The sequence below is a fragment of the Equus caballus genome, chromosome 14, assembly GCF_041296265.1.
Source record: "Equus caballus isolate H_3958 breed thoroughbred chromosome 14, TB-T2T, whole genome shotgun sequence".
In the NCBI taxonomy this organism is placed as follows: domain Eukaryota; kingdom Metazoa; phylum Chordata; class Mammalia; order Perissodactyla; family Equidae; genus Equus; species Equus caballus.
The window spans coordinates 31,321,806-31,336,907 of record NC_091697.1 but is presented as its reverse complement, the minus strand read 5'-3'; the positions used below and the strand labels follow the sequence as shown (position 1 = coordinate 31,336,907).

Sequence of the window (15,102 nt, the reverse complement as noted above, 5' to 3'; positions counted from 1 at the left end):
CCTTAATTACCTCCTTAAAGGCCCCATCTCCAAATATAGCCACATTGTGGGCTAGAGCTTCAACACAGGAATTTTTGGGAGACACAGTCAAGTTCATAAGTGATAGAGCTTTTGCTAAACTAGTTCATAACATATAAGAGAAAGAAGAGATTCTGAGGCACTGGACTTGTAATAAGTAAAATTTGTAAAATATCAACTAGGAATTGACATCAAGATAAAGAGAAGAGTACAATAAACAAACTTCTCTTTCCATTCATCCACAGTTCACCTCAGTAAGTGGGACCTTCACAAAGCCCTGAGTGACAGTGTATTATGGCATTTTCTCTTGCTGCTCAAGAGCAATGCAATGTAATCTAGGCAAAAATGTACAGTTTATTTTAAAAGTTATAATGTATGTAAGCATATATCAGGACTTTTCAGGAATAACAAATCTTTCATTGTGTCAAAGTAAATGCAGAAAATGCCAGTTTTTCTTTATTCTTTTCTGCTTATAATTTCTTACATATTTACAGGTTAGAACAAAATTATTTGAAATGTAGTCTCCAGGAGCCCATCTGCCATTCTCATTCTCAGACTCTGTTGGGTCAGCTCAGAAGTTTTGCTATAAGAAAATGTTCCCCTCTAAGACCATTCTAACAGATGGTTATTTTGATGGTTTTCCAGATTATTCTGTGTTTTAAAGTGAATATATTGCTGACCATCTGAGAAAGTGCCTGCTGAGAGAGTGATTTTTTTTTCCTTTGTTTTTGTTTTTTTAATTTTCATCCACCTGAAATATCTATTCATGAAAACGACTTTACGGGAAACGATGACATCCCCTAAGGCAATCCCATCACATTATCTGAAGTGTAGCCACACTACAAGCAGGAGCTGATCTGGGGGCCTAATAGAGTTTCTGATTTAGCAAAGCTTGTATAACATATTATATCTCCATTTTCAGAGTAATGTTCTTCTTTCCTTCATCCACAGCTATGTTAGAATGGTAGTCTTGAAAATGAATATCTCTTTTCTCCGTAGACATTATAGTATTTTTTAGGCTAAGAATGTAATTTTTTCTGCTGCCTGCAGTCACAGTAGTTTACTGTGTATGGTTTTGTGGATTTGCCTGTGTATTTAAAATCTTCAAATTCATGTTGTTGTTTGATTGAATCATGTTATGAGTGTATATCAGAGACTGCAGTTTAGTTTTAGATATAAGCATTTTCTTTATTTTAAAGGTTCATTTTAATGTATTATTTTGTTCCTTCTTTCAGAATTAATATGAAATTATGACATTAAATGTTATGAAGTTGAGACACATGGTGTTATAAGCAAATGTAATGAGAGAAAGGACAATGATTAGCAAGGTCAGGGAAGGCTTTCTTGGGCAAAAGATTTTCCCCGGCTATCTGAACTGTGAGAAGTAATTAATTAAGCAAGGGTATGGTAAGCAGAACCAGAATTTGTGGCAAATAGTAGGCCACTATTAAGGCTTTTGAGATTTTCCTAAATAGAGGAAAAGACAATGCACAAATTTGAACAAAGAGTTACTTCATCTGATTTACATATTTAAGTAGACACTTTGATTGCTCAGGAATGAACAAAGGGTATCACGAATGGATGCAAGGAGACCATTTAGAAAGCCATTACATTCATCTGGGTGAGAGAGAATAGAAATTAGTCCAGAGAATTGGAGATGTTGCTGGAGAGAAATCAGTGGCTTTAGGAAATTTTTAGGAGATAAGGTTGATAAGACATGCTGATTGATAGGATATGGGGAGTGAAGAAGAAGCCGATATTAAAGATGATTCCATTCTGAGGGCAATCATTCATCAAATTTGGGCAGAGAGATTATAAGCGTAATTTTGAATATGTGGAGTTTGAGATGCTCTTAAGACAACTAAGTGTTGGACGTCAAATGAGAAGTCCAATGGAACTAGAGCACAGAGGAGAGAGAAATATTCTCAGTTATATATATATTATATATAAAATATATATATATGAAATATATACATAATATATATATATAATGTGTATGTGAGATTACCTGAAAATATAATACAGAGTAAATTTAAAAAAGAGTGTTAAGAAAGTACTTCAATTTACGTAGAAGAGAGATCATACTTGTTTATCATAGTTCCAAAGTAAATTAAGATCGGTAGGTATAAATTACAGAGAGGTTAATTTCACATAAGCCATGGAAGAGATCTTTCAGACCCTCACGACTCCAGGAGTAGGAAATTGGCTTCACAGGTGAGAATTCCTCATTGCCTCATATGTGATAGAGCAACGACTAGATAACGAGGATGTTTTAGGCTTTTAATGCCCTTTTTTAGACCTGATATTTCTATTATAAAATCAAAAGAAATAAAATATTTTCTGTTTTTTATTTGTAACTTGTTATAATGAATATGGATTCTTTAATTACTTTAAAAGAATAATAAAGATGATTAAAAGAAAGTTAAAAAGACAGATGTAAGGAAAAAAGAGAGTTGACAAAAGTCAATAATTTCTAAATCATAATATACCATCCATAGTTACAAAGTTAATATCACCATGCTTTAAAAAATCCCAATTTAAAACAGAGGTTTGATGACACCATGAATCCCAAGGTTGGTTATCACACTTAGAGAAATGGAGAAATCATTCCATGTTGCATTTAAACTCTATAGAGCATTTTGCAGTATCATTTAACTAGTTTCAAGTTTTATGTCCATCATAGTAATTATCCTCCCAAAAAGATACGGTAAAAATAGAGCAGTGGGAATAAGTCTGTAGATCAAGTTTTAAAAGGTGCTGTAGGAATCACATAACCCAACAAATTTGGTATATGGCACTTCTCCTATGAATTATTCATGAACAGAGGAGTGCTGAATCGTTTACTGCATTCAGCAGTGGAGTACTTCCAAATGCTGCATGAGGAATCATTGCACATTTGTGACCAGAGAAGTAAACATGTGAGAGCAGTAGTTTTTCTTTTTCTCTTTTCTCTTTTTAATGTCTAAAGAATGCTAGAGATGCAAGATGACAAGTTTCTATTCAACATCATACTTCATTGGCTGTATTGAATATGTTATTCCTGCAGAATAATACACTATGTTGTATGCAGTAGAAAGATTATATTCTTAATTATTGGATTCTACTCTGAAACACTTTAAAACTTAGTTCTTGTCAATCCATACTTTTAAACAGCTGCTATTAAATTCTTGGCTATTTTCAAAGAGGAAGAATAAGCAAAACCCATGAGAAATTGTGGGACAGGTAGTAGTGTTTCCTATAACATTTTTAATATCTGCTTTTTTGTGTATGGAATATAACATTTGCTGAGAGTACTAATTTCAAACTTTCTTCTAGTGCAGTATTGTCCAGTAGAATTATAATGGGAAACACAAATGTGAATCACATATGTAATTTTTAAATTTTGTAGCCATATTACCTACTTACAGGTGAAATTTTTTAATAATATTTTACTTTAAGAATTGCATAAAAATGTTACTTTAACATCTAATCAATATAAACATTATTTATGAGATTTAACATTTTTTTTTTTGTAACAAGAGAACACTATGCCCTTAGCTCTGTGTGCCAGGCCAGCTCTTATCAACACCATTAGAGTTGGCTAATTCCTGGTTATAAGAGGCTGACTTTCTCTTTCTCAACAATAATGATGGTAGTGATGGCAATAGCGAATAATGCGTTTAGTGCTTATGTTGTGCCGGGTACTGTTTTAGATGATTGTATGTATTAAGTCATTTAATCCTCACAACACCATTAGGTAGGTACTATGATTTTCTCCATTTTACAGATGAGGAAATTAAGACATCGGTAAGGTGAGTAACTTAAGAAAGCAACACGGCTGGTAATTTATAGAGACCAGATATATCACCTCCTTCTTACACACCCTAACATAGCTTCCCAACTGCTCTAATGTCAGGCGACTTGGCCACTTATCTTGCATTACCTTCCTTGTGATGAATTCTCACAGGCACAACTCAACAGTGCCTTGTCTTCTGCCAATGCTGAATCCCTCTTTCTTCCCGCCCCAGGACGTCTCTCTTGCCACTGACGCCCACTTAGTATCTCTGCATGAGCAACCTGGAAGGGCAGGAGAGCTAAAGCTTTTGGAGCCAATATTTAACCAGTAGTGCTAAGAGCTGGAGAATATTCTCCCTTTCTTCATCTACGTGGACTGTCCTGAAGTGTGGTAGTTCACATAGCCTCCTAGAAGACTCTCCTGCAATCAAGCAATGAGGTGTGCTTGACTTAAATATTGGTGGTTTGCTCTCCCTACATCCATGACTCACTCAAACTTCTCCACAGTTCTGCTTCCTTGGAATTGTACTCCCTAATCAGCTAGTAGTCTGCAAGCTTTTACACCAGATTTTATTTTTTGGAGGACTCAGGCAATATGGGTCCAAAGAATGAAAACTTCACCTAGATTGTCTCATCTCCTCCCTGCTTATCAAAAAGAACATAGAGGTTGAAAACCTTGGCCTTAGCAGAAGACAAACCTCAGTTGGAGTCTAGATATTGCCACTAATAAGCAATGTGACCTTGTGCAATTTATTTAATCTCTCTTACCCTATCTTAAAAGTGAGGATAGTAGTACTTACTTTAAATAGTACTATCTCCTTATCAAGGGTTATGACAATTTTAATAATGTGGTATGACTAGCACACTGACACATAATAACATATAAGTATTATTTTTATCATTAATTTCCCTCAAACTTGCTCCTTCTTCTTTTTTCTGCTGTTTGTTAGTGTTAATACCATCTAACCTACCGCTCAAACTACACATGTCTTAAAGAAATCATTGAGTCTTCCATGTGCTTCAACTCTTTCTTCCTCCAAATTTTCACCACATAATTTCTCAATAAATCAATGTTTATTTTACCTCTCAAATTTTGTCTCACATCCATTTTTTTTAATTTTTATTTTTTTCGGGTGTACATCATATTTCGAATTCTGTATACATTACATCATGTTCACCACCCTAACACTAATTATAGTGAATCTCATCACATGTGAGCCTAATCACCCCTTTTGCCCTCCCTCCTCCTTTCCCCAATAGTAACCACTAGTCCAATCTCCAATGTTATGTGTTTGTGGGTTTTTTTTTTTGTCATTTTTATCTTCTACTTATGAGTGAGATCATATGGTATTTGACTTTCTCCCTCTGACTTATTTCACTCAGCATAATACCCTCAAGGTCCATCCATGTTGTCGCAAATGGCCGAATTTCGTCATTTCTTATGGTTGAGTAGTAGTCCATCATGTATAAATACCACATCTTCTTTATCCATTTGTCCCTTGATAGGCACCTAGGTTGCTTCCATGTCTTGGCTATTGTGTATAATGCCGCAATGAACATAGGGGTGCAAGTATCTTTATGCCTTTGTGTTTTCAAGTTCTTTGGATAAATACCCGACAGTGGAATAGCTGGATGATATGGTAGATCTATCCTTAATTTTCTGAGGATACTCCATACTGCTTTCCATAGTGGCTGCACCAGTTTCCACCAGCAGTGTACAAGGGTTCCCTTCTCTCCACACCCTCTCCAACATTTGTTGTTTCCTGTCTTGTTAATTATAGCCATTCTGACCAGAGTGAGGTGATACCTCATTTTAGTTTTGATTTGCATTTCCTTGATAGCTAATGATGTTGAGCATCTTTTCATATGCCTATTGGCCATCTGTATATCTTCTTTGGAGAAATCTCTGTTCAGATCTTTTGCCCATTTTCTAATTGGATTGTTGGTTTTTTTGTTGTTGAGCTGTATGAGTTCTTTGTATATTAACCCCTTATCTGATATATGGTTTGCAAATATCTTCTCCCAATTGTTAGGTTGTCTTTTCGTTTTGTTGATGGTTTCCTTTGCTGTGCAGAAGCTTTTTAGTTTGATGTAGTCCCATTTGTTCATTTGTTCTTTTGTTTGCCTTGCCCGGTCAGACATGGGACTTGAAAATATGCTGTTCAGACCAATGTCATAGAGCATACTGCCTATGTTTTCTTTTAGAAGTCTCATAGTTTCGGGTCTTACATTCAAGTCTTCAATCCATTTTGAGTTGTTTTTTGTGCATGGTGTAAGGGAATGGTCTACTTTCATTCTTTTGCATGTGGCTGTCCAGTTTTCCCAACGCCATTTATTGAAGAGACTCTCCTTTCTCCATCGTATGCTCTTGGCTCCCTTGTCGAATATTAGCTGTCCATAAACGTGTGGGTTTACTTCTGGACTCTCAATTTTGTTCCATTGATCTATGTGTCTGTTTTTGTGCCACTACCATGTTGTTTTGGTTACTATGGCTTTGTAGTATAATTTGAAATCAGGGAGTGTGATTCATCTAGCTTTGTTCTTTTTTCTCAGGAATCCTTTGGCTATTCGGGGTCTTTTGTTGTTCCATATAAATTTTAGGATTCTTTGTTCTACTTCTGTGAAAAATGTTGTTGGAACTTTGATAGGGATTGCGTTGAATCTATAGATTGCTTTAGGAAGTATGGACATTTTAACGATGTTAATTCTTCCAATCCAAGAGCACAGAATATCTTTCCATTTCTTTGTGTCTTCTTTGATTTCTTTCAACAATGTTTTATAGTTTTCGGTGTACAGCTTGTTCACCTCTTTGGTTAAGTTTATTTCCAGGTATTTTATTCTTTTTGTTGCAATTGTAAATGGGATTGTATTCTTAATTTCTCTTTCTGCTACTTCGTTGTTAGTGTATAGAAACACAACCGATTTTTGTACATTGATTTTGTATCCCGCAACTTGACTGTATTCCTTTATTATTTCTGAAAGTTTTTTAGCAGACTCTTCAGGGTTTTCTAGATATAAAATCATGTCATCTGCAAAGAGTGACAGTTTCACTTCTTTTCCAATGTGGATCCCTTTTATTTCTTTTTCTTGCCTGTTTGCTCTGGCTAGGACTTCCAATACTATGTTAAATAAGAGTGGTGACAGTGGGCATCCTTGTCTGGTTCCTGTTCTTAGAGGGATAGCTTTCAGTTTTTCTCCATTGAGAATAATATTTGCTGTGAGTTTGTCATATATGGCCTTTATTATGTTGAGGTATTTTCCTTCTATACCCATTTTATTTAGAGTTTTTATCATAAATGGATGCTGTATCTTGTCAAATGCTTTCTCTGTATCTATTGAGATGATCATCACATCCATTTTTCATTAACCTTGCTATCTTCATTTTGACAGGCCTAGTCCAGGCCTTTCCAGTATCTCACCATAATTTGGGATAATAGTGTACCAAGCCAAATGATCTTCCTTACCCACTCTTCTTAACACATCACAACCTCTCCTTTATTTTCCTTAGTCTTTTAAAGCACAGCCCGATTTCAACACTAATAATACTGCATTGTAATGGATTCTTTACTTCTCTATGGCTCTCGAGAGTTCGTCAACATTGGCATCATTGACATTTTGGGATGGACAATCATTCCTTGTGAGGGGGCTGTCCTTTACATTGCAGGATATTTAACAGCAACTCTCACCTCCATCCAGTAGATGGTAGTAGCACCCTCTCCCCAGCTGTGACAAAAAAAAAAAAAAATTGTCTCCAGACATTGCCATATGTCCTCTGAGGGGAAAATCATCCTGGTTGAGACCATTGCTCTAGACAGTGAGCCCTTTATAGACAGGGGTTGTGTTTTATTGACATAAATCCCTACCACCAAGGCTTATGTTGGGAGTATGATAATGTTTAATACATAGTTGAACAAATGAATGAATGAGTTTCCTCTCCAAGGTCTTCTTTTTTAATCTCAGGGCCACCCCTTTTATCTGTGCTTCCATAGCTTTTAGCATTTGACTGTGCATGTATATTTTCCCGATTACATGGTATGATATCCTTATATCCTCAGCACCCACAGAATGAATGGAATATGTAGGTTCTCAATAAATACCTAATCAATTATATTTAATTAGTAAGTTCATATCTATAAATCATTCTATGAATATGTTCAGACCATATGTTTTTCTCATTTTTAAGGTACTATATAATAAAAATTGTATTCTTTCACATTATGCAGGATTTCTCCTTTGAGGCACTTATACCAACTGTAATTAACAACTAATTGTGTACTTAATTTTTTAATATCTGTCTCGATAAGTTATGTGAGAGCAAAGACCATGGCTGCCTCTTTTGTTTTGCCTCCCAAGTGGCTAAAACAGAACCTTGTGCAGAGTACATATTCAGTAAATTGTAAATCTTTGTCCAATGAATAAATGAATGAATTAGACAAATTAATGGTGCTGCTCAATGAAACAGAAAGCTTATATACTTGGAGAATTTGGCTCAATATATGTATAAGGGTTACCTGATTTATATGATGCAGCAGTCTTTGAACCTATATTATATTATGCCATTTTGGAAAGTTTCATCTTTGTCAAATTAGTGAACAAGTAATTTGCCCCTCTAAATTACTTCACAAAATAGAGAACTTGAGGCTGTCATAAGTCGATACAGATGTTTGATATCTCAGACTTGTAATCTCCTGTAGCTCTGCATGTTCATTTTTTTCCCAGTGCTAATGAATTAGCCCACAATCTTAATTGACATATTGACCTTGAAAACTCCAGAAAATGATCTCATCTGCCAGCTTCATTATCTATGACTTTATTAGCCGAGGAAATTTGACAATAAAACATGAAACAATCATAATCAATCTACATTCTGATGCTATAAATTATACTTCTATCAAATAAAAGTAACCAGTGTAATCCCTAACACTGGATCTCACAAAAATATTTTGTTCTCATATTCCAAGTATAAAATAAATTGCTTTATTCTGTTATTGTCTGAAACTGCTTACTAACCCATATAAGTATTTCAGGGAATAGAATATTGTTTAAAACCCTAAATTTAGTGTCTTTTCAGAAATGTCCTCACAACAGAGGAAACCAGCGTGCTATCTTAAAGAATATTAAAACTAAGAGAAAAAAAATTCTCTTCTTATACACATTGCTGCGTATTTTCTTTCTTTACCATGGATTCCCGTTGTTCCCAATAGGGATCTCAATTTTAGAATATGCGGTAGACATCTATACTGTAGAAGCTAAAGCTCAAAATTGTTCAGGAGAAGCTGAGAGATGGCCTTTCATTTGACAAGAAATTGGAAGCAAAGAAATCATAGTAAACAGCCTGCAATAAAGGACTTTTAATGGAAGTATGCCGTATTTTTTTATTAACTGACTTAGAATGTTCTGATAGAAATATTATGCCAAAACAAATTTGCAAGTGATTCTAACCATGAACAGTCATATTAGGCACCTGTTGACTATTCTATACTGTGTGTAACTTAATGAAAAAGGCAGTCATTTCTCACAAAAGTGTATGACTAGGATCCTGATAGGGAGTTAAAATTACAAAAGTAATAAATTGTCATTTTAACTTAAAAGCTACCTATATTTATGTAGACGTTTTATTTTAGCTGAGAGCATCTCTATTATGTATGCTTTTGTTCATATTTAGCTTCTAGCAAATATACAAGTATTTTCCCAGGACATAATATGAGTTATTATTTTATTTATTTTCATTGTCAGTTGAATCAAATCCAAATTCCCAACATACTAGTGGTCAGTCGGTCTTCTGTCTGCCTTTCTACCCTCACTCCCTTTTGTCTCTTTGTTCCTGTCTATGCAACTCTGCACAGTATGAAGGCACACGTAGTGCCTAAGCATGCAGTCTTTCTAGTTATGCTGCTTCCTCTGCCTGGAATGAAACCCCCACTGTTTGTACCCCTGGAAAACTCTTCTTTGCCTTTCAACTCTCATCTCAAGCCAACACCATCTCCTCTCTGAAGTCATCATTGACTCTTCCACGCAGACTTAGCTGCTTGTTCCTCCTCATACCTAAATCCTTTTTTGACCTTTCCCCTCCCACCATATTCACTCTAGAACAAATTGTCGGAGGTGTTAGCATCGACATCAATGGACCTGTGCCAGTTGCCCCTGTACTTATCAGACTGCATTTAGAAAATAGCTCTAATTCTTGGCTATTGTAGAGCATCATTGATGTATCAGAGCATGTTCAGAGAAGATAAGGATCTGAATGCCATGATATTATGAGCTTCTATTTCTACAGTTATAAAATGGGGGTTGGTACTGTTATAAAAGTGAAATGAAATAAAATAACACAGAAAAGTGCTTTGTTAACTTAAAAAAGGAATTTTGATAAAAGTGCTCCATGCCTGTTTACCAGCTTTACCTCCTTCTATTTACTACCCATAATCTTGAAAGGATAGACTCCCCTGGATGCATTTATTTCCTGTTTATAAATAAACTTGTAATGAAATTATTGGTTTTTATCTTTTATTTTTATGTTTTTATTTTTATTTTATATCCTTGATTGGAATGTAAACTTCTTAATGACAGGAATTTGTGAAATTATTTCCATGTCTGTAATACCAGCACATTAACAGTAAGCACATAGTACACAGGCTTTGAAGGAATGTGAAGAAGAATTGGAGAAATTGAGTTTCCACCAAGGAAAAACATTATTGTATTCTTTCAAATAGCTGAAGGGCCATCATAGAGAAGACTGGTAACTTCACTCTGTTAAGCTCCAAATAGTAGCACAATGAAAGGTGAGGGTAGTAGAGTTCACGTCAGTATTGAGAATGTACTGAAAACTTTAAAAGAGGAAACACAAATTGCTATCCCAATATCCAAATAACCTCTGCTAATTGAAATACATGAAAGTAGTTCATACAAAAGATTATAAAATAGAAATAATTAAAAAGATATAAACTAAAAAATAAAAGCCTAACCTTCTTTCTAGAAACTGCTATTTATAGTATCATTCAAAAAGGTATTATGCACATAAGTGTACGTATATGAACATAGGTACCTCATTAAAAATAGTTTACACTGAAATTATACTTCCTACTTCTGTTCTGAACCCTGTCTCTTTTTATCTATAATATCCACTGCCAATCCCTTGTTGGTGGACATTAAATTATTGAGTTTATTTGTTAATATAAACACTATTGTAATGAGCAGTCTTGTACATGGATACTTTGAAGTATCTTGGAGACTTTTTCTAAAGATCTAATGTTAAAAGGAAACCAAAGAAGTAGACTTTCTTTTGAGGTAACGATTCGTTTATCAATGTAACTTTTCAGAGGATTTTCTTTGAGATATTCCCGCATTGGAAGTGAGGCTAGACTAAATGATCCCTAAGAACTCTTCATAATTCTAATATAATAATTAACAAATTTGTTTGTTGCTGTTTACACTAAGCAATGCTTCTCAACCTTAGCTGTATATTACAATCATCTGGAGAGCTTTTAAAAAATAATCATGCTCAGATCTCAGCTCTGATGAATTAAATCAGAATCTCTAGGGATGGGATTTGGGCTTCTTTAAAAGTTCCTTGGTTATTCTAATATGCATTCAATGTTGAGAATTACTGACATAAAGGTCAAGTCATTAACATTATTTAACAATAAGATTGAAAAAAGAATGGCAGCGACAAAGGTACAAGTAGAGAATTGATTTTATTCTCTTCTAGCAAAATGTGGGGAGTATGACAGTCATTTAAAGAGCAGAAAGAAAACTAGAAACTTAAGTAATGCCAGTATGGGACTTTGGTAAATGCTGGTCATTTTCTCGGAGGAGTTACTCCTGTTTTCCCCTTTTCTGTCTGCTTGTGCCTTACACGGAGGAGGAAAGTGTCCATATCTGCCTGCACTCTTTCTCATTGTTATTCATTGGTCCAAGGAAGCCAAGATGGGCATCTCAGTTTATTTAATCAGTGGTTCTCTACAAGAAGGTTAGGAATCATCTCTGTGTATCAGAAACGATATGTAGTAATGTCCATCAGAAGAGATTAGTAGGCTTCTGTCAAGGTAGACGCCGCAGGGTAGAATGAAACCTGAAGCTAGGTTAAGTAATTGGGTTCTTGTTCAATAAAAGTGCTTGTTTGTGCTGTGTAATGAAAGATCTTTGGTGCAATGGATGTCTGAATCCAAATACCCTTCGGATTTTCTGATGGATAAAGAGATAAGGGTGAAAGGGATTTAATTTAGAACTATTGAAAAACTTTAAAAAGATTAGAAAAATTGGTAAATGCACTTTCTTTTTTAAAATCAGGATTCTTTGTTACTTATCAGGATCGGTTATTTTTTAAAAATTGACAATACAGCTTTTTTGTTGATTTTTTTTGCCTTTTATTTATGTTTTCCTGTTTTCCATCATTAACTGACCTTTAAGACTCAGGTTATGAAGAAGATATGGAGAGACTGTTATCTCCCGGGCCATGCACCCTAACCTGAATTTAGGAAGTGATAACACTTTTGGGTCTCACGAAGTGTCACATCACAGTGGTAGGCGAGCACTGGTGAATAGAACAAACCGCACAGCTTGCTCCAGTGTTAATTTTTTTTTTTCCATAAAGTCAATACTCACTGGTGTATCTAAGCTTAGGTTAAAAAGAAAAATTGACATTTAAACCAATTGTTTTTAAGGACACACTTTCAAAGCATATCTAATCCAAAAATTCATGTGAGCAATCAGAGCCGTGTGGATGTGGAGTAGTGGGTGGAATTTGGTGAAATATATTAATCTCAAAAATAAAACCGTTCATGCATTGACTTTTTAAAGGATTGTCCCAGCTAATTTTAATAAGTGATTATTTGAATCTATTTACTTTTTTTGGGATAAAAATTCTGTTAGAGAAATGAGAAATAAAAAAGCCCTTTTCTTTTTATTCCACTCATTTTATTTAACACCTGATAAAATAGGAGACTTTCTCTGGAGAAAAAGTAAAGTCATGGATTCACAACTTGAAGGGGTGGTCCACAACTGGGATGGAGGGAGAACAAGTCTCTTAACAGGATCTGTTTTTAAACTCCCTGCACTACATAGCACATTCAGAGCATTTTGATCCCTGGTGCAAATCACGTACCTCTTGCCCTCTCAGCCTCTTCGTTTCACATCTATGTGTCATACTCTTTAACCCTCCCTCTACTGGGTGATGTTCTTATTCACACTTCATCTACCTTTGTTCTTTCCTCTGCCTTCCCCTCCTCTCTTCCCTTCTCTCCTCTGGTTATATATAACAGACCAAGACCATTTTGTGAGTCAGAGTTCTAGTAAAATAGATTCTTGTTGAAATTAGCTTCTTGGAGTTGCCTAGTGAGCCACACGAAACAGCAGAGCTGGGAAGTAAGAACACTGGGTTGAAGCAGAAGTTCAACTTAAAAATTTGTGTGCAAGTCTTGGCAGCTCCCAAGCACTGTAGAGATACATTTTCTCTCAGCAGAAGGTCAAAGGCACAACGTAGATGACACACGGCAGTGCTGAAGATGGGAGTGTCTCTTGTTGAAAAACATTGCTCTCAGCCTCCGGATGTCGTGTGAGGGGCTGAATTAGCAATACTTTTAAAAAGAGATGAGCGTCTTGGTGAGTAACCTTCCTTTTGTAAAAAATTCAGGAGTTGGACTTCCCGTTTATCTCTAAATGAGGAAGGAGACCTTCTCCATTTTCCCTGACTAACTCTTGACTTCATTTTGGAACTGACAAGTTTAAACAAGATGAGAATCAGATTGCCTCTGCCTATCTCATTCTTTCGGCTCCAGCCGACAGTGTAATTAATGTTGCTGCGGGAGAAAGAAAAAGCATTCTTGATGAGAACATTTTTCCTGTCTTTCATAGGTACCATTCTCGAGAGGGTGGCCGGTCTTTTTGACATATTACTAGGCCAGGTATCACACACAGATGTCCTTGATGATTTTTTTGTGTGTACGCTAATTTGTAGCTAAGCCAAAACCACTTTTGTCTTTTTATCTTTTATGGTACACAGAAATTGATAATTACCATACTGCAAAAAATTAGCATCCAAGGGAAAGAAAAAAAAAATCACACACACGCTTGTGCACATAGTTTCTTCAGCTGGCTTTCCCTATAATGTATGGTTTTGTTTAGCATGTTTGTTCTCTGAATATGTTTCTTTGGGGAAATTAGCTACAACAAAGTGCTAGAGTTATACCAATAGCTATCTTGCATCTGTTATAACTAATTCCCCTCAGTTCAGTGTTTCATTTCTTCTTACCTAGACTATCAAAATAGTCTTTCAACATCATTCCTACAAATTGCAGTAGACTTCCCATCTTCTCTTGCTAGTTAGGTTTTCTGCTCAGAATCCTTCAATTTCTCTTTCTTACTTATCAAATCAATTATGAATGCCTTATCTTGGCACTTAAGGTTGTCCATAGCTAGGCCCAACATGTTTGATTTCCTGCCCTGATATTTAGATGCTTCCATCTCTGGTATCAAATTATATGCATAAGAGTATTCAGGCCTCGTCGATGATATCAGTCAACGTGATTGCTTTCGTGATTCACATAGATTTACTGTAATTCTACTCATTTATCAAGACCCAGTTTAAATGTGATTTCATCTGTATTTTTTCTTCCTCATTTAAACTCTTCCCAGTGTCCCCTAACCACCACTTCCTACCACCATGGGAACACCATCATAATTAATTTCTAATTTTTTCTGACTGCTCCTGTACTATTGCAAATGCACAATACCTTGTGATGTGTTTATTCACAGGCATATCTGTCTAGCTTACAAGAACCACATAATAGAAATAAAGTCTCTCTTTGTACCTAATATACTCACTACTTAAATAACTCTTTCTAGATATATTAAATGGTTTAAGTACTTATTATAGAGAATACATATAAAGATTTTTTCTTATGTTTATCTTTTGAGGAGCCTGAATAGATTATCATGAAAAAATTTTTACTAGGAATGCATTTGATGACTTCTATAGATGAACTTGCATTCTGTCAAGAAAACAAACCAACATCTGTTTTCAAAGGCAGAAAATTTTCTTTTTTCTTGATAGTAATAATGGGAAACACTTTAACCTCCCATCTTTTAGTCAAAAGTGGAACGGTGTTATTTATCATGCATTGATTTGTTGTCTCTAAACCTGCAAAGGTGATTTGGCTATTTACAGTCAGTGTAAGATGTTATATATGTTCAGGGCTGCAGATGAGGACCATTAGAATAAGTCCTCTGGGAATTCTTAGATGTGTGACGGAGACATATTATACAAGTATTTATGGATGCAGAAGAAGGATAATATGGCAAGATATAAGATGGCTC

The 15,102-nt window shown here is 35.3% G+C and overlaps 1 protein-coding gene across 5 annotated transcripts in view; it reads left to right on the top strand.

Annotated features, from left to right (window-relative positions):
- The window catches only part of TENM2 (teneurin transmembrane protein 2), a 3,416,041-nt gene that overhangs the window by 390,205 nt on the left and 3,010,734 nt on the right, over window positions 1-15,102 (top strand). The gene's annotated exons all lie outside the window — the stretch shown is intronic.